The 27514-nt window shown below is 36.7% G+C and overlaps 2 long non-coding RNA genes across 2 annotated transcripts; both read right to left on the reverse strand.

The window, feature by feature from the left end:
- Positions 1–14998: 14998 nt before the first annotated feature.
- LOC123660113 lies at positions 14999–25898 on the reverse strand. Its single transcript, XR_006744136.1, has 2 exons — positions 25844–25898; positions 14999–15211 (listed from the first exon to the last, which is right to left on the reverse strand). It is a non-coding gene; the product is annotated as an uncharacterized LOC123660113 (long non-coding RNA).
- On the reverse strand, positions 20004–21347 carry LOC123660112. Its single transcript, XR_006744135.1, has 2 exons — positions 21225–21347; positions 20004–20216 (listed from the first exon to the last, which is right to left on the reverse strand). It is a non-coding gene; the product is annotated as an uncharacterized LOC123660112 (long non-coding RNA).
- Positions 25899–27514: the final 1616 nt, after the last annotated feature.

The raw sequence follows: 27514 nt of genomic DNA on the forward strand, positions 1-27514 counted from the left end.
GTCATTTTACTATACATCTGTGTAATTACACCGTACAAGTGAGTTCAATTGAGATTACTAAAATTACAGAAATCCTGCCCTTTTTTGTCGTCTATATGACGACGACGTCTACGACTTTTTACATGAGGATAAGAATTTGTATTTACATTAATTATTTTTCGACTCTTACATAAAATTTCTCGCCTATATTCCTTTCGCACATTTATTCAGCATACTTATAAGTAAATAAATAAATAAATAAATAAATACTTTGTCTTTCTTTCATTCATCATCTTTCGCCGATCTGGGTGGGTTCCCTTCAAGTGATAACACTTATTTATTTTTTACTTCATTATTTAAGACTTTTAGTCAGAGTAATACATTTTTGTAATCTTATTTATTTTGGGGTGGAGTAATTACTAATAAACATATATGTAATCAGTTTGTTGAATTACGATTTACATATTATAGCTATAGTCAAATAATCAGCAAATAATATAGCTATTATATATAATCTATTTGTTCTATTACATTTTAGATATCATAGCTATTATTGTATTTCAAAATTTTATATAATTTAGGTGCAGTTAACTTTTTATCTATTTATTTATTTATACAAGTCTGGGCTGCTAACAGTAAAACAAAATATTAATATTCGACATAAGGTCACAATTACAATTTGTCATTACAACTAATGTGCTAACAAGCTGTGTGGCTACGGCATTAAAGAATATAGCCACCCCCTCTCTCTTACCGTGGGTGTCGTAAAGGCGACTAAGGGATAACACAGTTCCAATACCACATTGGAACTTATAAAGCCGACCGATGGTGGGATAACCATCCGACCGCTGGCTTTGAAATACACAGACCGAAGACGGGCAGCAGCTTCTTCGGTGCGACAAAGCCAGCCCTGCGGTCACCAATCCGCCTACCCAGCGTGGTGACTATGGGCAACACACATGAGTTCGCGCCATTTTTGGCGCGAAATTGTGGAGGCCTATGTCAGCAGTGGATAGGCTGGAGTAATGATGATGATGATGATGTGTGATGATATGCCTATCTACAAAAATTAATACCTTCCAAAAACGCAGAATGTATTAGTTTTACAAATTCCTTGAGTTCTTTTGTTTCAATCACGTAAGTCACACACCAAGGACACCTCAATATCACTCAACAAACTATTATTTATGCTTCAAATTAGATAAAAGAGTTTTAAAATGATTAAGCTTTTTGCGCGAAAGTCAAAACGCTTCGCATTCGACACACCATCAAAAGTCAATCAAACTGGTATTTTAGATTTGAGTGCTACATCTACTTCTCTCAATGGTAAGAGGGTACTGTGATATTTTGATTTCGTCAGGTCGGCTCGTATGTATATAAATGAATCACCGAAACTTATGTACGCGCACAACTTCCCAACGCTTGCGCCGATTTTGATAATTCTTGATTTGTGTACTCGTAATTGTCAGGACTGGTTTGTATAACATAAATTTAAAAAAATAAGTCGATTTCTTTATAAAAAATAAAATATGGCGATACGAAGCTTAAAACTATAAAATAAAACACTGATGCTAGGTGAGTGAAGAAAGTAAGATTTTATTAAATATTACATTCATCAACATGGGCCATCTTTCACTTTTTCTACATTATCTTCAGCTTCACACGCCAAGCACTGCTCGTTCTTGTAGACAATGCCGTCTGAACCGCACACAGGATCGTCGTCTAACGGGCATACACAGTATTCAGTTCTTGCAAAGGCAAAACCCCACATAAGAATCGTTAGAAGTAGGGCTGAAATAGAAAATACAAATAATGTGACTCCACAATTTACAACAACAAAAACAATTATGTATCATAATATATAACTAGTTCTTGCCATTTAATTTATTATTAGCACTAACAGTGAATACTAAACTGTTTTGAATGATGCCACAAAAGTTAATTGTAAATAGAAAAATTGTGTGTAACATCAATTACATCGACAACTATACAACGTATGTACAAAAAATAGTCGAGTAAATACGCGTCGTCAAAAATTACTCAAAAAGTCACCAGATCTCGATCAAATTTTAATGAGACACAAGACAAGGTCAGCTTTCGATTAAAACAAGGATCATCAAAATCAGTACACCCAATTGAAGTAGGGCACAGCAGGATATTTCCTGCTCAAAATATGGAGCAGCCCGACTGGGGACTCAAGCTTATAGAAGACCACAGCTAAATAAACTGTTTTCAAGCAGTATTGTGTTACTATTGGTGAGTAAGGTGACCAGAGCTCCTGGGCAGGATTGGGGATAGGGTCGGCAACGCGTTTGCGATGCTTCTGGTCCCGACTAGAAAAAAGGTCAGGCTCAACCAGATCATGTATCTGGACCGGATCAGGATAGAATGAGGCATACCAGATCCGGCAAGCTCTATCACGACCAGGTGTGGTCCAGACAAGGATAGCCTGATGTAAAATATAATCAAGTATGGTAAAGCATACTGGATCAGGACCTGGTCAGGTCCAGATAAGGATAGCCTGATGTAAAATATAATCAAGTATGGTAAGGCATACTGGATCAGGACCCGATCCGGTCCAAATCAGGATAGCCTGAAAGAAATTACGCGAACTGAGCCTGAATCGCGCTATTAATGTTTTTAAGCGCACTTAGTAAATATACAGTTATCAGGACAGTCTAGCAGGGAGTCCATTTCTACACAGTGGAGCAGTCGTAAGTAATAGGAAATAGTTAATTATTAGAAGTTAATAAATAAAATTTAATTAATAATAATAATTAATTAATAACATAAAATAAATAAAAATAATTAATATTTAAAGTAAAAACATAAATAAATAATACATTGGAAAAAATAAACGGAAATAAATATCATAATAATTATGTTAAGTAACATATTTATAATATCAATTCGCTTTCAATTTTTTCAAGAATATACATCATTGAATATACATTCGTGTTTTTTAAAAGGACCGGACCGAACCAGCTGATCAGGATGAGATGAGATTTCCTGATCGAGTCCAGATCAGGAAATCTCATCTCATCCTGATCAGGTCCAGACAAATCATCTGCATCAATACATTACATGCCTTATCTAGTCCTGATCAGGCATGCCTGGTCCGGTCCTTATAAGGAAGACGAAAAAATTTCTACTCTGGGTGTTGCAGGCGTCTATAAGTTACGGTAATCGTTTTCCATCACGTGAGCCGTACGCTTGTTTGCCAACCTAGTTATATATTTAAAAATAAACAGTATAAAGCTATGAAGTATATAGTAGGTTAGTGAATATATGAAAAAAAACATTACACACACTACCATGTATTTGACACACACACGCATATGTTCTCTTTTGTTTATTTTTAAAATTTGTGATCACTAGTATGTATATATATAAAAAAACAATCGATTTGAAAATCTCGTCCATTATTTGAAGTCGGTTAAAAATAAATTAATTTAAGAGTAAATGAAGAATTAAAATAATCAACACTCACGTAATATCAACTTCATTTTATATTAGCGTCGATACCTTCGAAGTGTCGGAATAAAATATAAAGTTATTTTCCTTTCGATGTTGTTTATAATATACTCATATAGCTTAAATTGACTGTGAAGAGTAAACTGTGTTACAATTTAAAAGTAATGAGTAAATATAATCAATTGAATACAAGCGTAATAGACCAGCGCCTTTAGCTTTTGAAACCTAAAAAAAAATAGTAGAATGAAACCCATTGGAAAAGGAAGAGAAATACAACAAAAATGAAAGGAAAAATAAATTACGGGCAATCTGAGTTCGGGAAATGGTAGGGGAGAGGGGGGGGGGGTTAAGGGTAAAAAATGGTATAACTCGATTTCCGGCTAAACAACAAGTCCTATGGAAAAAAAATCAATGGCAAAGTTGTAGGTAGGAAAAAGACCTACAACTTTTGTATTAACTCTTTTTTCACATAACCTCAAAATTCAAGTGAAAACTTCAAAAACCAAGTTTTAGGTTTTTTATTTTTATCTTTTAAAATATTCTTTTTTTACAAAATTTTGTGGAGACACCTTTTAAAGTTCAAACACACTGTAATTTTTTTGATTATTATTAGTCTTGGGCGTTGTTTTTTTTTTCCGCTGTCACCTGAAGCCCAAGAATAATAATTTATTTGTTAGAACTGACAAGTTCTAATAAGTGAATTATTATTCCAACCATACAAGAAGGAGAACGGGGGCTTAGGGATTCACAGAAATTTAACCAGCTTGCTTTTTTCTTTTTTGATACCAATCGTTTCATTTTAGCATTTATTTTTGCAAAACAATTAAAATTATTCTGAGTCATGTTCAGTGAGTATGCTTTCTCAGCCTGCAATCTTTGTTCGTAGATTCGTTTGCATTCCTCATCCCACCAGGGGGTGGAAGGCAAACGAGTTTTTGAGTTTAGGTGCTTTTTAGGAAAGTGAAGGTCTGCAGCAGTTAAGAGGGCTTTAAGGAAAAGATCATTACAAATAATTGTGTTTGCTCGCAAACGAAAAAAAACCGACTTCAATCACATCGACGAGTAATACAACGTAGATCGACGAAAAAATAGTCAAGTAACTACGCGTTATCAAAGATTACTCAAATAGTAGTTATCAGATCTCGATAAAATTTATATGTGATTACATGATAAACATCAGCTTTTGATTAAATCAAAAATTATCAAAATCGGTACACTGGTTTCCTTATCATGGTATCAAACTAGGGATATCTTCTTTCCAACAAAAAAAAATTATCAAAATCGGTCCATCTAGTAGAAAGTTATGTGGTATAATACAACGTAGGTCGACGAAAAAAGCGTCAAGTAAAAACGCATTATTAGATATAACTCAAAAAGTAGTTGTTAGATCTCAAATAAATTTAAATAGGACCAATTAACATACACCACCTTTCGATTAAAATAAAATTTGTCAAAATCGGTCCACCCGGTCAAAAGTTCTGATGTAACAAAAAAAAATACAGTCGAATTGAGAACCTCCTCCTTTTTTGGAAGTCGGTTAAAAAACTATATTTCTGTCATCTAGATAACGAGGGAGGGAGTCAATAATGTCATCGACAGAGGCAGCATATGCTGACCAATTAGCATCATTCAATCTGATTTTTAAGATGGGGTTAGGAACTATGTAAGGACTGGAGCTTTGGTTTAATCTTAAAAGGATAGAGAAGTGATTGCTGCTAAAGGTAGATGGAAGGACGATCCAGGATAATTGTGAGGCAAGGGAAGGTGATGATAGGGACATGTCAACGGCGAATTGTGGGTTCTGGTTCGGGTAAACCCTACGAGTCGGCGAGCCATCGTTGAGGATGCAAAGATCCACATCATCAACCATGTCCACCAGCCGGAGGGCGAAGCCGTCACAGAAATAACACCCCCATGCCACATGGTGAACATTAAAATCCCACATAACGAGAATTGGGCTAGGAAGAGAGGAAATGATGGCATGGATCTCCGGAATAAGAGAAGGATTAGGGTTAGGGATATACAGAGACAACAAAGACATATAGAGTGCTCTGACAGCCACAGCATTTATGTGTGGGGTGCTTGAGGGTAAAGGGATTTGGGAAAAGGGAATAGTGTGCTAGATAAGGATGGCACTACCAGCATACCCGTCACTTCTGTCATCCCTTAAGCAGGAGAAGCCTGGTAACCGAAAACGGGACCCAGGGATCAACCAAGACTCAGAGATGGCAATAATGACAGGATTATGCAGGTTAATTAGAGACAGGATTTCTTGTTTTTTATGACGGATACTTTTACAGTTCCATTGGAGGAACTTGGTTGGAGCCATTTTCAATGGTCTGTAAAAGTTGGGTAAGAGGTTGGGCAGCGTTGAGCGGTATAGAAGGATCATCACATGTGGAGAGGAAGTTGAGGACCAGGCTAATAAGGCTTAGAAGAACAGATTTTTTATCAGGAGAGGATTTCGTGGGAAGAGCGCAGCCATTAGGAAGGGAGGAGAGACAGTTGCTAATGATAACTTGGTGGGCTTGCTTGTCATATCCTAAAAGGCCTTTGGGACAATGAGTACGGAGAACAGTCTTACGGTGAGAAAGAATAGGAGAAGAATTAGTTTTTGGAGGATAAGATGGGGAATATATAGGAGCAATGCAAGCAATGCTTTCGCCATTTCTGAGTAGGAAGGGCGAGACGATGGAATCTGGGAAGAGGCTTCGAATGACATGCGGACTTTAATGTTGACTTGGCGGGAATATTGTGGGCAATCCTTTTCGGTCGAAAAGTGCTTGCCAGAGCAATGCAAGCAAGTTGCATTTTCTCTAGTAACTTGACACGACTCACCTGTATGCCATATCACCTGGTTGGGAGCAATTGAAGCACCTAGGGTTAGACCTACACTGTGATTTTACATGACCATAACGACAACTAGTGTTGCCCAAATTCAGTCTTGGTCTTGCAGTCTTGGTCTTGTTCTTGCGTTTTTGCAAGACCAAGACCAAGAACAAGACCGCGTATTTTTAGCAAGACAAAGACCAAGACTGACCGTGCAAGACTTGAGCAAGAACAAGACATAGCCTGCAAGACTCTTGCGTCTTGCAGCTAGGACTTAGCGCTATTTCACTGAGTAGTTAGGTGTAACAGTTCGGTGTATAGGTAGGTACGCTTAGGAATTTCTATGAGACGCAAAAAACTGTATCAAAGAATATGAAAAACTGGACCTATGCGCATTACGACTAATACCATAAACATAGCGAATAAAAAAATATCTATTAAAATCAAACTGAGTACATGCATAGTTATGTTTTAACCATCGGCACTTTGATAATGCGGCATCAAAGGTTTTGTACTTACTTCTCAAAGAAATTTGCCGCTTTTCGGAAGTACATGGTTATGATACACGCGCCGGCGGCTTCTTTTGAAATCTAAAACAATCGTTGCCGCCACGCCGAAATCATAACATTTGACACTATTTGATTGCCACCATAGGGCGTAGGTATACTCATGCAAAATAATTTCGAATTTTAAGAGTACCTACAGGTGTTCCAAAGAATAAATAAGTTTCAGAGTGCTTAGAATGAAAATGAATACATTATACTGATCACGCAAGTAGTATTATGATTAGGATAAAATGGTAAGGATAGGTAGTAGATGTCATATTAATTCATTCTAGTAAGTATATATTATAATATTGATTACTTATATGGTTTTAAACTAATTACTTAGGTACTATTATTGTACATTTAGTCATTATATTTCTTAAGTTTTTACAAGAAAAAATAGCAAAAAGTGTTCAAATATCACCCGTTTAATAAATATTGTAGCCACTTTTAAATATACTTGAAACGTGTAAAAAAATTCTACAAAACTAATAAAATAATATAAAAAGCGTAGGTACTTACCTACTAATAAAATAAAAAGCCTGCGATAAGAGTTTTGTATTACTTACCAGCCCGAATATCTCTGAGAGAGATGATGAGAGTAAGTATTTACTAGCTGTGCCCGCGACTTCGTCCACGAGGAATAGTAACTTTGGAGGTATAGTGACGTTCAGGACTTATTTATTTATTTTAAAACTTCTGTCATCAAACATACAAACGAACTCTTCAGCTTTATAATATTAGTATAGATGTACGCCAAAACATTCACTTATATGTAAAGAATAGTGATTGGCACTAATTCTTTACATATATTTTATTCACGCGTCGCGTCTGTACAAGTAGGTAATATTTAGTGTGTGTTTGTACGCCGCACGCGGCATTGTTTGATTTGCGGCGGCATCCTTTTCATAGAGCCGGCACGTGGCGAGGCGGCGCGGTAGAAAGCAAGGAAACGTACTATAAATAAAGGAATTATTTTAATTCCAGTCATTTCCAATTGAGCTGTGCTTCGAGTCTAACTTAATAATTGTTTTTACTAATTCTCGTTGTTTTCTAAAAACGTATCACGTGTACAATTTAATATGAGTGACGAAGATTCAAATTATTCTAGTCCGAGTAACGAGAGTTTGAGTCACAGATCTAAAAGACCCAAAAGCAAATTTGAGGAGTTTTTCGAAATAATTCATGCATCCCAAACTGCCTTCTGTAAATTGTGCCAACATAAAAAGATTGAAATAAAAATGAAAAACAGAAACACTTCAGGCTTAAGGAAACATCTAATATCTTTCCACAAAAAGGAATCAGAAATATTTCTTCCTGTTAAACCAAAATTAAGTGGAGATATCACAAGCTTTTTAGTAACCGCTGGAAGAAGTGAACAGGTAAGAATATTTTTTTAACAGTTAAAAGAATTTTAACTCTGCGTAGCTATTCATGCGATACTTTCAAAAACGCCATTAACTTACGTAAGTATTTTTGAGTTAGTGGTGTTTTTATCTAAGGGTGCGACATATTAAGTATGTAATTATCGTTTTAAATATTTTTTATAAACACCCATATTTTCATTTAATCGGCCAGTAACAACTAAGTACTTTATTTTGGTAAATTACAGTACAGTGCAACCTTAATATAACAAATATCAATTTAACGATTTTCTCGATTTAACAACAACAAACCTCCTCCTCTTATACGCTCAAACCTAGTATGTTTTAAATAATAACACAAGATTTATTGTTTTGTTTCAGTCGGAAAACAGCAGTGACAACATCACGACAGCTACAGTTGATTGGGTGGTGAAAAAATATCTTCCCTTCTCATTTTTCGATGACGAAGCTACACAAGTATATTTTCGATGTATTTGCCCTAATATGGTGTTTCCTAAAAGGTCTACACTTAGAAGGAAAGTCAAAGAGCGATTTGAAGAGCTCCAATTGAATCTCAAGGAACGACTTCAACAATTATCATCTAAAATGTCTTTTACCATTGATGGGTGGACGTCAATTGCTGGTAGGAGTTACTACGGGGTTACTATTCATTATATAGACAACGAATGGAAGTATCAATCTGCAGTTCTTGATTTTATACCATCACGCGGTCGACATACTGGGGAAGATATTGCAACGATTTTCCATAAATGTTTATTGGAATATGGCATAATTGATAAAATACAAGGTATCACGGTCGACAACGCAACTGCAAATACCAAATTTATGTATGAACTGGGCAAACAGCTGCCGCCACACTTTGATTCAGACAATCAACATTTCCGGTGCTTTGCTCACATTTTAAACCTTGGTGTACAAGATTTATTAAAGACCTTAGCATTACACTGTGAGTCTGACACTAACGCGCAAGATCAGCAGTACGAAGACTATGCAGGCGAAACTGAGGATGAGGAAGATGAAGAATCTGCACCAAATATTGCTGACTCGCGTACATCTGTAACAAAGTTACGCAGTATTTCCAGTAAAATAAAAAGAAGTGAGATAGTGAAGAAGAAGTTTCAGTCTGCTTGTGAAGCAACTGGCGTGCCATCAAATCTAAATGCCATTCTTGACTGTCCAACGAGATGGAATTCCACACATGATATGATTGGATTTGGTTTAAAAGTGAGAGCGGGCATTGACATATTGTGCAGTTCTGTCACCGAATTAAATGATTTTCAAATCACAGCTAATGAATGGCAGGTACTCGAAAAATTACATAAATTTCTAATAAACTTTAAACTTTTAAGTACAAAACTTGGTGGAGACAAATATGTTACATTACCGCTAGTCATTGTATCATTCAATCTCTTGCTAGATAAAATTGAATCCATGGTAAAACAGTTAGATGAGAAACCTAATCGATCTGAAGTGGATGAAAGGCTCATTCTAGCTTTCCAAGCAGCTCGAGACAAAATGCTTAAACATTACAAGAAGAGCAACTGGATTTATTGTACTTCTTTAATTTTAGACCCAAGGCATAAGGCTCAGACTTTTGACCTGACTTAAAACAGAAAGTCTGCGCAAGTTCAATGAACTTTATGAAGAATATAAAAGTCTACACTCACTGAACAAATCTCTGGAATTACCAGAAAAAGAAAATAAAGTATGTGATGAAGATGAAGACGTAATAGACTTTGATAAACTCTATGAATGTCCCTCGACCTCATCTGGATCTTGTCTTCAAGGCTTAGTGATAGACGAGTTGGAGGAGTACCCGAGAAAACCAAGAACTGCCAGCTCGGAAGACATTTTAGATTGGTGGAGGACGCATGAGACAGAGTATCCGATTTTATCGAAAATGGCCCGTGATTTTCTCTCAATACCTGCAACTTCAGTACCTGCTGAGAGGTTATTTTCTAAAGCATCATTAGTAATTAGAAAACATAGAAATAGGTTAAGTGATGAGTCAGCCAGATGGTTACTTTGTATTAATTCTTGGTCAAAAAAATTGATATAAAGTATCATAACCTAATGATAAAGCTGTTGATTTGTGTTGTATTTTATTTTTTATTCAAATAAATGATAAATCGTAAAACTCTTTTATTAAATTTCTTATAAGTTGAGGGTTCAATCTCTTTCTAGACAGATAAGTATTGTTCTTTAAAATACAGTCAAGTTATTGTAATTAATTTGTTTTTTTACATGTTTTAGCAAATGTAAGCTTATAAATCATAAATGTTTATTAAGAAACAGTTACTTCCATGGAAAACGACATATAGGTCAGTTGATTTTTCGAATTTCTTATCAAATCTTCAGTTATTTATTAATCTGCTTGATCTTTACTATGGCTATGTTAATTCAAGCTCACAATGTTCCAATTCTAATACGTTTTTCTAAGATTTAAAGTAAACTTTAATAAATAGTAATAGACTAATAGGTAATTGCAAGACTTGCAAGACTCTTGCTGCAAGACCAAGACCAAGACCAAGACTGGGAGCGCAAGACCAAGACCAAGACCAAGACCAGGTGTATTGGCGCAAGACCAAGACCAAGACTGGCTAAGTCTCGTCTTGTTCTTGCATTTGGGCAACACTAACGACAACAGAGGCATTGAATGGTAGGAAGGTTGTAGGTTTGGACTGGGAGGGAAGAGTGGTATGAGTATACTCATTCAGGAAGCAATTGCCCCCTGAAGGTTAAGACCACAGATTGGGTCGGAACCCATATTATGTTACCTCGGTATTTGATTTGCGGTTGAGCAGTCTTGCTTTGACAACTTGACCACAGCCAGGGGGTAGTTCCGTGATGACACGAGTTCGTCCATAGACCAGTCCACGGGAATGCCTTTCACTAAGCCCATTCTTGAAACATTGTAAGTGGGTATGGTGGCTTTGTATTTATGCACATTACTAGGACAGGGTTTTTGAGAAAATCATTAGCAGCTTTTGGAGAAATGAATTCCACTGAAATTCTATTGCGGCCTATATTTTTTACACCATCGTTCATAATTGAGGCAATTTTGTAAGTATGCAAAAATTGCCCGAACTTTGATGCCCGAATAGATGTTCCGGCAGCAGGATCAGCAACTTCCCTTGAAACGTGTACTATAAAAGGACCCTTTCATCGTCTGAGTAAGATTTAGGGCCTCCGGAAAAAGAGGGATGGATGTATGTGAACTGAATTGAGGGGGTTGCAGTGGACGGGTGAACAATGGTTTTTTTGAGGTTATCCATATTACTGTCCTTAGCTGGACGCTTTTTATTATTTAACTGAGGTTCAGCTGAACCTTGATAAACAGAACCGCCAGGATCCGGGGGATCAGGAGGTCTATCTAAATCCATTTTCTAGTGAAAAAGAACAAACAAAAAATTAAAGCCTAAGAAAAGTTAAATCCCTATATTAGTACTAAAATACAAACACTACCGAAACTAAATGTATTAGTAAAACCACTAAAACCAAAAAATTAACTATTTATACAAAAAACAATATGAAAAAGTAATGAAAACACCAATAGTCTCTCTAACACGTGTGTTAACCAAAGTCAACGTCAACCACAATAAATTTTGTTGATTTGAAATATTTATTATATATTTTTATCACCTTATTTTGACCTCTGTATCGAAAAAACACCCTCATTTTTAATTGAAAATTCTCACGTCTAAATATCAGCTTTTTTAAAAAAAATCCTTGGCCCTTTTTTCGTTAAAATCTCTACTTTCTCATGATGTAAAAAAATATACATTACTATGGTAAATGTTTTCAGAAAATGCTAAGAAATGGTCAGAAAATGAAAAGAATATTTAAGTAATAAGTCATCTAAAATATTTTGAGAAAGTTGTAGAATTTTCTTGTTTATTTATTGCTAGTACCTGGGTGACCGAGCTCAGCTTGGTATTTTTAGTAAATCGTGAAGGATTAGTAGAATAGAGAGTTAAAATGATTCGCTGCCGGTTTGGATGAAGTCTTTTTTAACCAACTTCAAAAAAGGAGGAGGTTACTCAATTCGACCGTATATATAATATACGGCTGAATTATATATATATATATATATATATATATATATATATATATATATATATATATATACTAGCTGTGCCCGCGGCTTCGCCCGCGTTTAAATCAGTGAGTCACAAAGTTTTCCCGGCAAACTTCCAGTGAAACTCAAAATCTTAGTCGTTCCGTAAACCTTCCTCTTGAAGCCCTGTCTCCATTGGTAAAACCGCATGAAAAGCCGTTAAGTAAATTTTGAGGGAATCGATCACATACACTTTTGGGGACTTATTGTTATAATACACTAACTGTTGCCCGCGACTACGTTCGCGTGGTTATGAAGATATGCATTACTATCAAGATGTTTAAGCAAATTATTTTTTTATTTCAGTCACTTGAAATGCTTATCACATTGAGTAACTTTTTAAAAGGTGCAATTTAGTATAATTTAATAGTTTTTTTTTATAACACCTCTCTATACACCACATTTTTAGTTTTATTTTCAGGCTGCAGTATAAATAACCTATCAGACTGCTTTATATGTTTAATACAAACTATCAACCCCAATCAAACGCCCTTAGCAGTGGAATATCAAAAAAACCCGTTCTTAGCGGACGTTTACTAACTATAATCTACCTCCCTGCTAGATTTCATCTTTGTCCATCCTGGATAGATGGACCATCCAGCGGTTTTTGAGTTCTCGTGATGAGTGAGTCAGTGACCTTTCTCTTTTATATATATAGATTACGATGCATTATTTGGACTACTTTTCACCATCTATAGAGCATACATTTTAAATTTCGTCTCTTACTTTAAAAACATAGGCCTTTCATACAAACTTCCGACCCCGTTTTATCATTTACGTCCTATACAAAACCTACTTGCCAAATTTCAAGTATGTAGGTGTTATAGTTTCGGAGATTTCGTGATGAGTGAGTCAACCTACTATCCCCCGTTTTAACTCCAAAAAGGGGTTGATTTCTAAAGATACATTATTTGGACACCTTTTCACCATCTATAGAGCTTACATTTTAAATTTCAAGTCTCTTACTTCAAAAACATAGGACTTTCATACAAACTGCCAACCCCCGTTTTACCCCCTTAGGGGTCGTTTTTCATAAAATCCGTTCTTAGCGGATGCCTACGTCTTATAAGGAGCCTACCTGCCAAATTTCAAGTTTTCAGGTGTTATAGTTTTGGAGATTTCGTGATGAGTGACCTTTCGCGTTTATATACATTATAGATATACATTTTTTTTATGTATGTTCGGGTATAACTTTGTCGTTTATGAAAAGATTTTGATAATTCTTTTTTTGTTGGAAAGGAGATATCCCTGGCGTAGTACCATGATAAGCAAACCAGGATCTGATGATGGGATCCCAGAGAAATCGAGGGAAACTCTCGAAAATCCGCATAACTTTTTACTGGGTGTACCGATTTTGATGATTTTTAACTTAATCGAAATGATAATGTTTATATATATACAAGAATTGCTCGTTTAATAGTATAAGATTTTAAGACAACTTAAATACCTGAGTGACTTGCGGAAAATTTTAGCCCATCAAAAGCTATTTCATACAGATGTGGGGAAAGGGCTAGGAGGGTCTGGGCCTTACTTCCTATTATTTATTTCAACTTATTTGAATTATTGAGGCAATAGATTCAACTGAACCAATTTTGAAAATTCGTCTGGAGGACGTCATTGTCCTCCAGACGAAGACAAGGAGGCTCAAGATTCACGACAGCGTCTCGCACGCTGTAGTCGCGGTGACTAGGCACACCAACACCTGTGTCTATTACACCGACGACCGTGACGACGCAATTGGTCGCTTTGTGGCGAAGGCAGCGGAAACTTCTAAAAAGACATCCTCGAGCACAGCCTCAGGATGGCGATTCACCACAGGGATGCCGCCGTCATTGAGGGTGTGCTCGAAATGTTAAAATTGTAGCACACCTTATTTGTAGGAATAAATTGTAATTTAATGTAAGGAAAACGCTTAGGAGTAAGTAAAAAAAAAAAAAAAATAATAATAATAATAATAACATAGGTTAAGTGTATATTGTAAGTAGGCCAAGTAGGCCATAAGTGTAAATATACGTTAGCTAGACAATAAGTGTACATATATTATAGATAGCAAGTAAGTGTATATATAAACATAGATAATAATAATTATTATAATAGTGACAACAATAATTAAAGTAAGGCGCAATATAATTCTATGTCTTTTTGCATGTAAGATATCAATTAAGTTTAGCATAATTTTGGTCGGTGGACTCACGTCTGCATTAGGGATACTAAGATAGAATAATTAGGTCTCTTATTGTAAGCTGCAGTAGTGTAACAAGTAAACGATCAGTAATAAAACTAAAAATCGGAATAACAAAAGCATGGGCACTTTAAGCCTGTGGACATAACTTTATTTATAAAAAAAAAAAAAAAAATTTTGAAAATTCTTACACAATATCAGTATCTACATAAATTAATGTTTTGATTTTTTTTCTGTAATAATAACATAGCCTTACTAAATTTTGTTTTAAAATGATAATTATTAAAAAAATATTCATCATCATCAATCGCTTCAGTCTATCGCAGTCCACAGCTGGACATAGGTCTCCACAAGTTCGCGCCAAAAATGGCGCTGATTTGTATACTCGTAATTGTCAGGACAGGTTTATATAACATAAATAAAGTCGATTTACTAATAAAAAATATGGTGATACGAAGCTTAGAACTATAAAATAAAACACTGATGCTAGGTGAGTGAAGAAAGTATGATTTTATTGTATATTACATTCATTAACAATGGCCATTTTTCACTTTTGTTACATTCGGTTTACACATCATGCACTTCACGTTGTTGTAGACAACGCCATCTGAACCGCACACAGGATCGTGGTCTAACGGGCATTCACAGGATGGAGTTGTTGCCAATGCAAAACCCCACATAAGAATCGTTAGAAGTAGGGCTGAAATAGAAAATACAAGTAATGTGACTCCACAACTTACAGCTTTTTTTTCGAAAAAAAAATGGGATTTTTTAAAAATTACACGAAAACAACAATAACAATTATGTATCCATACGTTTATAAATAGCTAGTTATTAATAGCACTAACAGTAAATACTAAACTGTTTTGTATTGCGTTACGATACCACAAAACTTCAATTACATCGACAACTATACAACGTATGTACAAAAAAAAATTGTCAAGTAATCGCGTTGTCAAAAATTACTTAAAAAGTCATTAGATCTCAATCAAATTTAAATTTTTATCACAAGACAATATTATCAGCTTTCGATTAAAACAAGAATCATCAAGTATGTAGCTAGTACCACCAGTAAAAAGTTATCTAATACTATTCAAGGAGCAATTCTTGTACATATATATCTGAATCTCGGAAACGGCTTCAACGATTTTCATGGAATTTAATAGATATGTAAGGGATTTCGGGGGAGATACATCGATCTAGCTCGAGTTCATTTTTAGAAAGTGTCGTTTTATCACTGTTTTTAGGCAGTAAAAAATGGCTACTATATTATTAGAATACGAAGGTAAATTTCGTCATATAAAATTGTAATAGCTCAAATCGGTATGTCGGCCGGTCCCGAAACGAAAAGATCGATTATATTTTTCCCTTTTTTTCTAATTGCACTCGTAATTTTTTATTTAAATAACTAGTTCATATTTTTTATTGTTATGTCGGTAAGATCGAAAAATATTATTCATATTTTATCAATGTGTAAATTTATATTTAAATATGGTTTCCACAAAATACGATTTACTAAAAATACTGAGCTGAGCTCGGTCACCCAGGTACAGAAGTATAATACAAGTAGGTTAGCGAAAAATAGTCAAATAAATACGCATTATTAGATATAACTCGTAAAATAATTGTCATATCTAAATTAAAATTAAATAGGACCACATGACAAGCACCATCTTTCGATTAAGAAACATTATCAAAATCGGTCCACCCAGTAAAGTTCTGGGGTAACATATATTAAAAAACTCCCCCTTTTTTTGAAGTCAGTAAAATATAAAGTAATTTAAGAGTAAAGGAAGAATATGCACACAAAAATAATCAACACTCACGTAATATCAACTTCATTTTATATCAGCGTCGATACCTTCGGAGTGTCGGAATAAAATATAAAGTTATTTTCTTTTCGTTGTTTATAATATATAGCTTAAATTGACTGTGAAGAGAAAACTGTGTTATAATTTTAAAGTAATGAATAAATATAATCAATTGAATAGAAGCGTACATCGAATATAGGTTTAAATTAGCGATGCTCGGATGAAATAGGAACTAATTAATTACCAGTTGGCTGTGTGGTTACGGTAGTAAAGAATATAGCCACGCCCTCTTTTCCCCTGGGTATCGAAAGAGGCGATTACGGGATAACACAGTTCCACTACGACCTTGGAACTTAAAAAGCCGACCGATGGTGAGATCACAATCCAACTACTGGCTTTGAAACACACAGGCCGAAGACGGGCAACAGCGTCTTCGGTGCGATAAAGCCAGCCCTGCGGTCACCAACCCATCTGCCCAGCGTGGTGACTATTAATAGGCAACACACATGAGTTCACGCCATCTTCTGCGCGAACTTGTGGAGGCCTATGTCCAGCAGTGGACTGCGACAGGCTGAAGTGATATTACGTCCAACTCATCATATTAAGTCACAACAATTATTTTTTTTAAATACTGATTGAGGTTTGATTCCAGTTACAACTTTGTACAAAAATAACGAAACAGGGTAAAAAAATCATCCTTCGTCGTTCCTTCCAAATTTGTAGGCACTCCTCTAACCGCCTCGGCCAGTATTGGAATACTTGGCGTCGACATATCGAGCAATGTGCAATTTTGTGGTCATCTGGAGGGAAAGACTAAGTTAGCCTCGAAGAAACTTGGTGTGCTCAGTAGGGCGAAGCAGTATTTCATGCCTTGCAACCGCCTACAATTATATAAGGTGCAGATCAAGACAGAGACAAGATTCTCTCTGCGTCTCGTGGGTCACTCTGCGTCTTCTACCGTATCTACCACGGGGAGTGTTCTGAGGAATTGTTCGGACTAATACCTACAGCAGAATTCCACCACCGGACATCGCGTCAAAATTCCAAATATCACCCACATCACCTCGATGTCCAGAGGTCTACGACAGCTCGATTTTTGCGCCATTTCCTGCCGCGCACGACCACTCTATGGAACCAGCTGCCACCTACGGTATTTCCGAACCGATACGACTTAGGGGCCTTTAAAAGAAGAGCATATTCCTATTTGAAAGGCCAGCAACGTGCCTGCTAATCCTCTGATGTAGCGGGTGTCTGTGGATGTTGTTTTCACTTACCACCAGGTGAGCCAACAGTCCGTTTGCCACCTCTTCTATAAAAACAAAAACCTGTACCAAGTACCGAATAACAGTGTGTACTGTACATACATCTAATATCTTATATTTAAAATTCTCGAGTCACAATGTTAGTTACAATACTCCTCCGAAACGGCGGGACCGATTTTTATGAAATTTTGTGTGCAAATCGGGTAGGTCTGAGAATCGGCCAACATCTATTTTTCAAACACCTAAGTTACAGGGGGGGGAATTAAGAGGGCTAATAACATGTGTGGCAAAACAACGGGGTCAGCTAGTATATATACATAAAATTCAAAATCATATACATATATGAAATTCAAAAATTGAAATTTGAAATATGAAATTCTGCACAATTATAGTTTATAGAGAAGGAACGCAGAATGCTAATTTTTTTTTTTTCACATGATGCATTTAAAATACATAAAATGAATTAAAAAAATATTACACTCACTACCATATATTTGACACGGGCATATATACTCCTTTGTTTATAGTTGCATACTTTTTGACAACATTAAACTTAACAATGTTCAAACTTATAATTTGAATTCATTATGATCGAATACGCGAGCAAAATTTTATATTAATATCTATATTTTATTATACAAATCACTTGTAGGAATATTTGTTACGTTATGTATCGTTTTAGCACTTGCGATGATAATATGTTTATTGCAAAATTAAAAAAAAAAAAAAATTAGATCACACGTCGACTGAAGAAGAAAATCTTACGAAACTATCTTTTGCTATCTGTATTAACTAATCCATTTGTCTCACTTATTAAGGCCTACACCTTTATCTATAATATAATAATATATATAAAAGCGAAAGGTCACTCACTCATCACGAAATCTCCGAAACTATAACAGCTACAAACTTGAAATTTGGCAGGTAGGTTCCTTATAGGGCGTAAACATCCGCTAAGAGATGATTTTACGAAACTCGACCCCTAAGGTGATAAAACGGGGGTTGGAAGTTTGTATGAAAGTCCTATGTTTTTGAAGTAAGAGACTTGAAATTCAAAATATATGCTCTTTAGATGGTGAGAAGGTGTCAAAATAATTCATCGTTATCTATATATATAAAAGAGAAAGGTAAATAACTCACGCATCACGAGAACTCAAAAACCGCTGGATGGTCTATCCATCCAGGTTGGACAAAGATAAAATTTGGCAGGGAGGTAGATTATAGTTAGCAGACGTCCGCTAAGAACGGATTTTACAATATTCCACCGCTAAGGTGGTTTAATTAGGGTTGATAGTTTGTATGAAAGATATAGAGCCTGAAAACAAAACTAAAAATGTGGTGTATAGAGAGGTTTTATAAAAATAACTATTAAATTATACTAAATTGTGCCTTTTAAAAAGTTACTCAGTTTGATAAGCATTTCAAGTGACTGAAATAAAAAAAATAATTTGCGTTCACCATCTTAATAGTAATGCATATCTTCATAACCACGCGGACGTAGTCGCAGACAACAGTTAGTGTACTACAAAACAAAGTCCCCAAAAGTGTATGTGATCGATTCGCTCAAAATCTACAGAACGGATTTTCATGCGGTTTCACCATCGGAGAGAGGGCTCCACCACTGGCAAGAGGAAGGTTTACGGAACGGCTAAGCCGATTTTGATGAGAGTTTCACTGGAAATTTACCGGGAAAACTTTGTGACACACTAATTTCAACGCGGGCGAAGCCGCGGGCACAGCTAGTTAAGTATAACTGTGTATCAATATAAATATTTGTTAGTCACTCATATGTATTATAAGAAATATATACGTTACGTCTATTTTCTTATTATTATTTATTTATATATTTATATAAAAATACAACAATATTATTTTATATGTTATAAGTACACATATGCCTGTCTGTGTTCACTGGTCATAATATCCTCCGCAACACGGTTGCCTGATAGAGATCGCTTTTTAGCGAAAAGGCCGCCTATTGTACAAAGCTAAGACTAATCTTAAAATATATTGTATTTTTCTTTGGTGTGCAATAAAGAATATTTATTTTTATTTATATTATTAACTTATATCTCCCTCTCAATTTCCGTTCGCCTCGCACGATCACACTTTTCGTAACGCTCTCGTCACGCGTTCACTAGCTTACTCCCCAAGTCGAGCGTGAGTAAAGAAGTTTTACTTCAAAAAATATGGTGGTACAAAGTTCGCCAGGTCAGCTGGTTTATACATATTTGAATCGCCAAAGTATTTGTACGCGCATACCTTCTGAATCACTGCTTCGATGTAAATAATTCTTGATTTGTGTATTCGTAATCGTCAGATAAACTTTTGTATGAAAGAAAATTAAAAAAAAAATTCGAATTGCTCATAAAAAATATGCTCTTACGAAGTTTAGGACTATAAAATAAAACACTGATGCTAGGTGAGTGAAGACAGTAAGATTTTATTGTATATTACATTCATCAACATGGGCCATATTTCTGTTTTGTCACATTGGGTTGACACTTCATGCACTGCTCGTTGCCGTAAGTAACTCCATCTGAACCGCACACAGGCATGTCTTTTAAAGTGCACGCACAGAATATAGTTCTTGCAAGTGCAGAGGACAACATAAAAATCGCTAGAAGTAGGGCTGAAATAGAAAATACAAGTAATGTGTCTCCACAACTTACAGCTCATTTTTCGAAAAAGATGCGAAAATTTACTGCAATTCTTTAGTTTTTCACTAACAAATTACATTTTCGGCGACGCGTTGGCGCAGCGGTCTAATCTGGCTGTTTCGCTGACTGTCTGGGTGTTTGTGCAGTCCTTGTGGGACTCCCCACCGTGCCTCGGAGAGCACGGTAAGCCGTCGGTCCCAGTTGTTATCATGTACCCCTGATAGCGATCGTTACTCCTAGTAGGGAATATATCCGCCAATCCGCATTGGAGCAGTGTGGTGGATTAAGCTCTGATCCTTCTCCTACATGGGGAAAGAGGCCAATACCAAGCAGTGGGATATTACAGGCTGAAGTGACCAATAAAGTTTGCCGCCCCCGAATTTTTGACTGATCTTTTTTTAGGCCACCTATTTCATAACTCCATCATTTTTACATGCTCGGCTTGCGCCGTTCCCCGTTCGCAGTTTGTGCAGCCCCGCACAGAATGCTGCTCCGGACCATGGCCCTTTTGATCTTAGGGTAAATAGTATAAAAGTATGTACGATTTTATTTTTGTGTTACCCACACATTAGGAATTCTAAACATTTTTGAATATCATATCAAAAATTGACCGCTCCAGCGGGGTTCGAACCCGCGTCTCCGACTGACCGTGTCGGCGCTCTAGCCAATTAAGCTATGGAACGATGTACCCGCTAGAGCGAAATCGCTTAAACCGAAAATAAAAATCATCATATCAAAGATTTCGCTCTAGCGGGTACATCGTTCCATAGCTTAATTGGCTAGAGCGCCGACACGGTCAGTCGGAGACGCGGGTTCGAACCCCGCTGGAGCGGACAATTTTTGATATGATATTCAAAAATGTTTAGTATAAAAGTATTTGTAAGTTAATAGTAAAATTCAATATTAAAGTGATTTATCCTACTAAGAGTAAACAAAGCACATGTACAAAACACAAACAACAAAGAATAATCAAGACTCACGTAATATCAACTTCATTTTATATCAGCGTCGATATCTTCGAAGTGTCGGAATAAAATATAAAGTTATTTTCCTTTCGATGTTGTTTATAATATACCCGTATAGCTTAAATTGACTGTGAATAATAAACTGTGTTGCAATTTAAAAGTCATGAATAAATATAATCAATTGAACAGAAGCGTAAATGGAATATAGTTTTAAATTAGCGATACTTGGATAAAATAGGAAGTAATGAATTACTACTGGAAATCATCCTATATTCCGTTAGGCCAGTTTCAAAAGCTAAACGATACGTAAAGTCTACAAAGCTCAAAATATATACCAAACTCATAAATTGTGTGTAGGTTGATACGGGCTAATCTCTGATTCAACTGAACCACTAATCACTAAAGGTTGGAAGAAAATCTAAATGGAGAAAGCATAGGACCGCTACCTGGGGGACGCCACGGCGCATCTGGAGCTGGCGCTGGACAGGCTGGTGGCAGCGTGTGGGCCACCAGCAACACAAGGCCAAGGATTGTACGTTCCGTTAGAATGGCCTTCAATAGGCTAGGCGTCAGCCGTCGCCAACGCGACATAGCCTATTAACTAACATAATGAAGCGCATCGACGGCCAGAAGCAGATAATCGTGGCATAAGGAAAGCGCATTCGCAATACTCTGAGAGAGTTGAACGCTTCTGATAAAATCGCCTCTTCGTGAGTGATCGGAAAAGATTCCATAGAAAGCTGGAGAACCAGATACCGTGCTCTGCTTTCCTAAAACCGAGTACGGTTGACCTCGTCACTTTTTGGTGCAACATATGATCAAGGGAGGTGAGCATGAGGAAGGCTCTTGGGTTGCGGTTCAGGACGCATGTACTAAAATCGAACCGATTAACCCGATCGCCACCTATACGGAGGACTTAAAGGATGACTTAGGGATTGACTAAAAGGATTCTCGGTCTACTATCATGCCATCATCGGCCATGCGACTTTGGCTGGTTCGAAACCTCCTTGGAGTGTGCATGGGACAATGGAGTACAAACTTTTGTATCCTTGGCGAGCGACTGACGGGCGCGGATGACCCAAATAAGATACGGAGGGGTATTTTTCAGGGTGATTGCCTGTGCCCGCTATGGTTTTGCTTATCTTTGAACACTAAAAGCACCCTACTGGAGTATTTGAGGACAGGTTTTCAGTTTCGGAGAGAAGGTACTAAAGTCTCCCACCTCCTCTACATGGATAACCTCAAATTGCTGGCACCTAACGCTGCACGCATGCAGAAACTAGTGAAAATCACTACGGAATTCATAAGTTCCATCAGGTTGCAGCTTGGAGTGGATAAGTGTGCGGTCGTGCACATTGACAGGGGGAGACTCAATCAGCGCAATTTAGTCTCGCATTAGCATCATTTAAGACCCTTTCCGAAGCTGAATCTTACCGATACCTGGATATGTCACAATGCATAGGGGTAAATGGGGTGGACATGAAACATACAGTTTCCGAAGTCTTGTTTGGACGACTGACAAAAGTTTTTCGGAGCAATTTGTCGGGCGGCAACAAGATCTGAGCTTATAAGCCCGCCAGCTGGGTCATACCCACTCTCTTGTACACGTTTGGCATACTCAAATGGACTCAGACCGAACTTGACGCCCTGGACAGAAGAGTTTGCACAACTATGACGTACCATAGTGCGTAAGTCATCCTAAGTCGTCGATCATGAAACTGTACATCCCGGGGAAGTGTGGTGGTCGAGGTATGTTAAGGGCTAAGACCATACATAAAACCGTGGGGTATGCAGCTTCAGGACCTACTATGAAACGAGACGAGACAGCGCTATCCATGGTGATGTTATAGTGTGTGATAAAGGACTGACACTCCTATCCTTGGCCAAAGAGGAATGGTAGAAACCGGTCGTACTGAGCACCTCTGACCGAAAGACCGTATGGATGGAGAAAGAGCTACATGGTTGATTTTAAAAGGCGCTCCACGCGCCACACGTAGACATTAAGACCTCCGTGCAGTAGTTACAATTCGGCAACCTCTTTGGGGAAACTGAAGGTTTTGTCTGTGCAATACAGGATCAGGTGGTTAAGACAAACGATGGCACTCCCGACTTTTGTCTAGCCTGTCGTCACCTCAGTAAGTCACTCAGGCTTGTGATTTCGCGTTATTCCATGCTTGCTAACACCGAATACTTGCACAGATACGGTCAAGCGGCCAAGATTCTTCACCAAGCGTTTGCTCTTATGTACGGTCTCCTGGAACAGAGGATACCGTATTATCAGTACTTACCGGGGCCAGTATTAGAATGCGACGGAGTTTGGCTCTACTGAGACCTGCCTATCGCCACAGACAGGACGATACTGGCGATCAAGCCTGATATCATGGTAATGGACAGGGCACGGTCGAGGGGTTTTAGTAGAAATTTTTTCGTCTTCCTTAGAAGGACCGGACCAGGCATGCCTGATCAGGACTAGATAAGGCGTGTAACGCAGATGATTGGTCTGAATCTGATCAGGATGAGATGAGATTTTCTGATCTGGACCCGATCAGGAAATCTCATCTCATGGTCCTTTTAAAAAACACGAATATATATTTAATGATGTATATTCTTGAAAAAAATTGTTTAATAAAAAAAAGCGAATTGATATTATAAATATGTTACTTAACATAATTATTATGATATTTATTTCGGTTTATTTTTTCCAATGTATTATTTATTTATGTTTTTACTTTAAATATTAATTATTTTTATATTATTAATTAATTATTATTATTGGTTGATTATAACTTCTAATAATTAACTACTTCCTACTACTTACGACTGTTCCACTGTGTAGAAATGGACTCCCTGCTAGACTATCCTGATAACTGTATATATACTAAGTGCACCTAAAAATATTGATAGCGCGATTCAGGCTCAGTTCGCGTAATTTTTTTCAGGCTACCCTGATCTGAACCGGACCGGGCCCTGATCCAGTATGCCTTAACATACTTGATTATATTTTACATCAGGCTATCTTGATCTGGACCGGACCGGGTCCTGATCCAATATGCCTTACCATACATGATTATATTTTACATCAGGCTGTCCTTATCTGGACCGGACCGGGTCCTGATCCAGTATGCCTTTATTATGTTTTACATCAGGCTATCCTTGTCAGGACCAGACCTGGTCCTGATAGAGCTTGCCGGATCTGGCATGCCTCATTCTATCCTGATCCGGTCCAGATACATGATCTGGTTGAGCCTGACCTTTTTTCTAGTCGGGGTTTCTACGGGCATAACTTCTGAATCAGTTCTCCGATGTTAATAAATCTTGATTTGTGTATTCGTAATCGTCAGATAAACTTTTGTATGGAAGAAAATAAAATAAAAAACGAATTTCTTATTAAAAAATATACTCTTACGAAGTTTAGGACTATAAACTGAAACACTGATGCTAGGCAATGAAGAAATTAAGATTTTATTGAATATTACATTCATCAACATGGGCCATATTGCTGTTTTTTAACATTGGGTTGACACTTCATGCACTGCTCGTTGAAGTAAGTAACTCCATCTGAACCGCATACAGGGTTGTATTCTAAATTGCACGCACAGAATTTAATTCTGGCAAATGCAGAGGACAACATAAAAATCACTAGAAGTAGGGCTGAAACAGAAAATACAAGTAATGTTACTCCGCAACTTACAGCTCATTTTTCTAGAAAGAGCGAAAATTTACTGCGATTCTTTAGTTTTTTACTAACAAATTTCGTTTTCGACGACGCGTTGGCGCAGCGGTCTAATCTGGCTGTTTCGCAGACGGTTGCGGGTTCGCTTACGACCATGTTGATGCGAAAATGAAAGACAGGTGCACAAAGGAGTAAAAAATACTACGAAAACAATAAACACAACTATCTAACGAGTTTTATATAAATGGCTAGTTCTCGTCATTTATTTTATTAGTAAGCCTTAATAACAGTTGCTTATTTAAAGATTTAGTGCCCCGAACCATTACAGTCGACGGCGCGTTGATGACACTACAGATTTGTGGTTGTTGTGATGGCGGTTGCGGGTTCGATCCCTGCACATGGCAAACATTTTTATTGGCCATACAGATGGTTGCCGCGGTCCGGGTGTTTGTGCAGTCCTTGTGGGTCTCTTCACCGTGCCTCAGAGAGCACGTTAAGCCCTTAGTCCTGGTTGTTATCATGTACACATTATAGCGATCGTTACACCTAGTAGGGAATATCTCCTCCAATCCGCATTGGAGCAGCATGGTGGATTAAGTTCTGATCCTTATCCTACATAGGAAAAGAGGCCAATACCAAGCAGTGGGATATTACAGACTGAAGCGACCAATAAAGTTTGCCGCCGCCGAATTTTTGGCTGACCTTTTTTACTCTACCTATTTCATAACTCCATGAGTTTGTGGCGCCCCGCACAGAATGGTGCTCCGGGCCATGGCCCTTTTGGTCCTAGGGTAAATACGCTACTCTTGACTAATATTCAATACTAAACTGTGCTGTGTTACGCTACCACAAAAGTATTTGCATGTTAATAGTAAAATACAAAATTAAAGTAATTTATCCTACTAAAAGTAAACAAAGAATATGTACAAAACACAAACAACAAAGAATAATCAACACTCACGTAATATCAACTTCATTTTATATCAGCGTCGATACCTTCGAAGTGTCGGAATAAAATATAAAGTTATTTTCTTTTCGTTGTTTATGATATATAGCTTAAATTGACTTTGTAGTATACTATGGTATACTTTAAAAGTAATGAATAAATATAATCAATTTAATACAAATGTAAATGGAATATAGTTTTAAATTAGAGATGCTTGGATGAAATAGGAAATTGAATTACTAGCGGAACTCATCCAATATTCCGTTAGATGCACTGTAGTTATATAAATTATTAAAAGAAACATATATAGTGTTAATCATATAATAATATAGTATGTGTCGTCAATCTTTCCTTTATTATTAATTATTAGTTTATAATAAGGTTATGTATTATGTATGTATGTATGCATTTATACCCGTATATGGATTTTATATAAGTAATGTTATGTAGGTATATATTGGCATGTGAGTTTATTATATAACTGTACTACCTACCCTGTCTCGAGCTAATAATAAATTTACCCTTCCTTACTTGGGTCGTCTGGAAGAAATGGCTAAATAGCCATAAGTCCACCCATTGTACTTCACAGTCTGTAACTGTCTTAAAATATGGTTAATGTTTAAAATGTAGTTGTAGTGTACAATATAGTATAACTAATTGATATTCGAGCTACAATAGAAAAGAGAGGGCGATGACGATATGCTGAACTAAAGCTATTTCACTCTGGTTTTCTATAGTGTGTGATATTTAAGGCATCCATTTTAAATTTATTGGTACCGTTACAACACAACACAATTACGATTACGAAAATCGTCTAATTTCTAAGAGTTTATTTCAAACTAGTTCAGCTATGTGGTTTACTCTAAAAGTTAATTTAAAATTGAACTTTCTTAATGAAAGTTATCAAAATGTGATTAATAAAAAAATATTTCGTTTTACTATACTCACGTCATACGTATGAAAGATCAAATGACTAGCCTTAGAATAACGTCTAAAATTGTTTGTTGATTTGTTTAAAAGTATTTCCTAAGAGGTTACTAAGAGCACAAAGTAGGAATGCTTCGACTGTTCATATGTATTTTTTATTAAAACTGTGGTTGGCAGACTTTTTTTAACCTGTACAATCATAATATTTTTATAGGGAAGACAAGAAAAATCCAGCAATTTACGAGAAGGTTGCAATCGGTATCACGGCGGGTTTGGCGGGTGCTCTCGCTGGCAATCCTTCGGAAGTGATCTTAGTAAGATTGATGGCAGATGGACCCTTGGAGCCCTGTATAGATTGTAGCTGCCCACGACGATACAGAGGAACTTTTCAAGCCCTTCAAAAGTAATTATATGTTTATTAAGATAGATAGAGATAGAGATATTGGTATTTCATTGAGGTAGGGTGCAGAAAAAAATATTCTGCTCGAAATCGGGAGCTGCTTACAGAAGATCACAGCTAAGTAATGTTCGGCTGCCCAATTTCAAAACACAGTAAGTAACAAAAATAAAATTATTGGAATATATCAATCGAATCATATTCACACGACTCCATTGGAACGTAAAATACAAAAAAAAAACGATTTCTCAAAATTTGTCTCTTACTATGTTTTGAAATTAGGCAGCCGTGTTGCTCTAAAGTAATGTTGTGTTCCTGTGGAGATAGAGATATTGGTATTTCATTGAGGTAGGGTGCAGAAA

Source organism: Melitaea cinxia, chromosome 15, assembly GCF_905220565.1.
Source record: "Melitaea cinxia chromosome 15, ilMelCinx1.1, whole genome shotgun sequence".
Lineage (NCBI taxonomy): Eukaryota > Metazoa > Arthropoda > Insecta > Lepidoptera > Nymphalidae > Melitaea > Melitaea cinxia.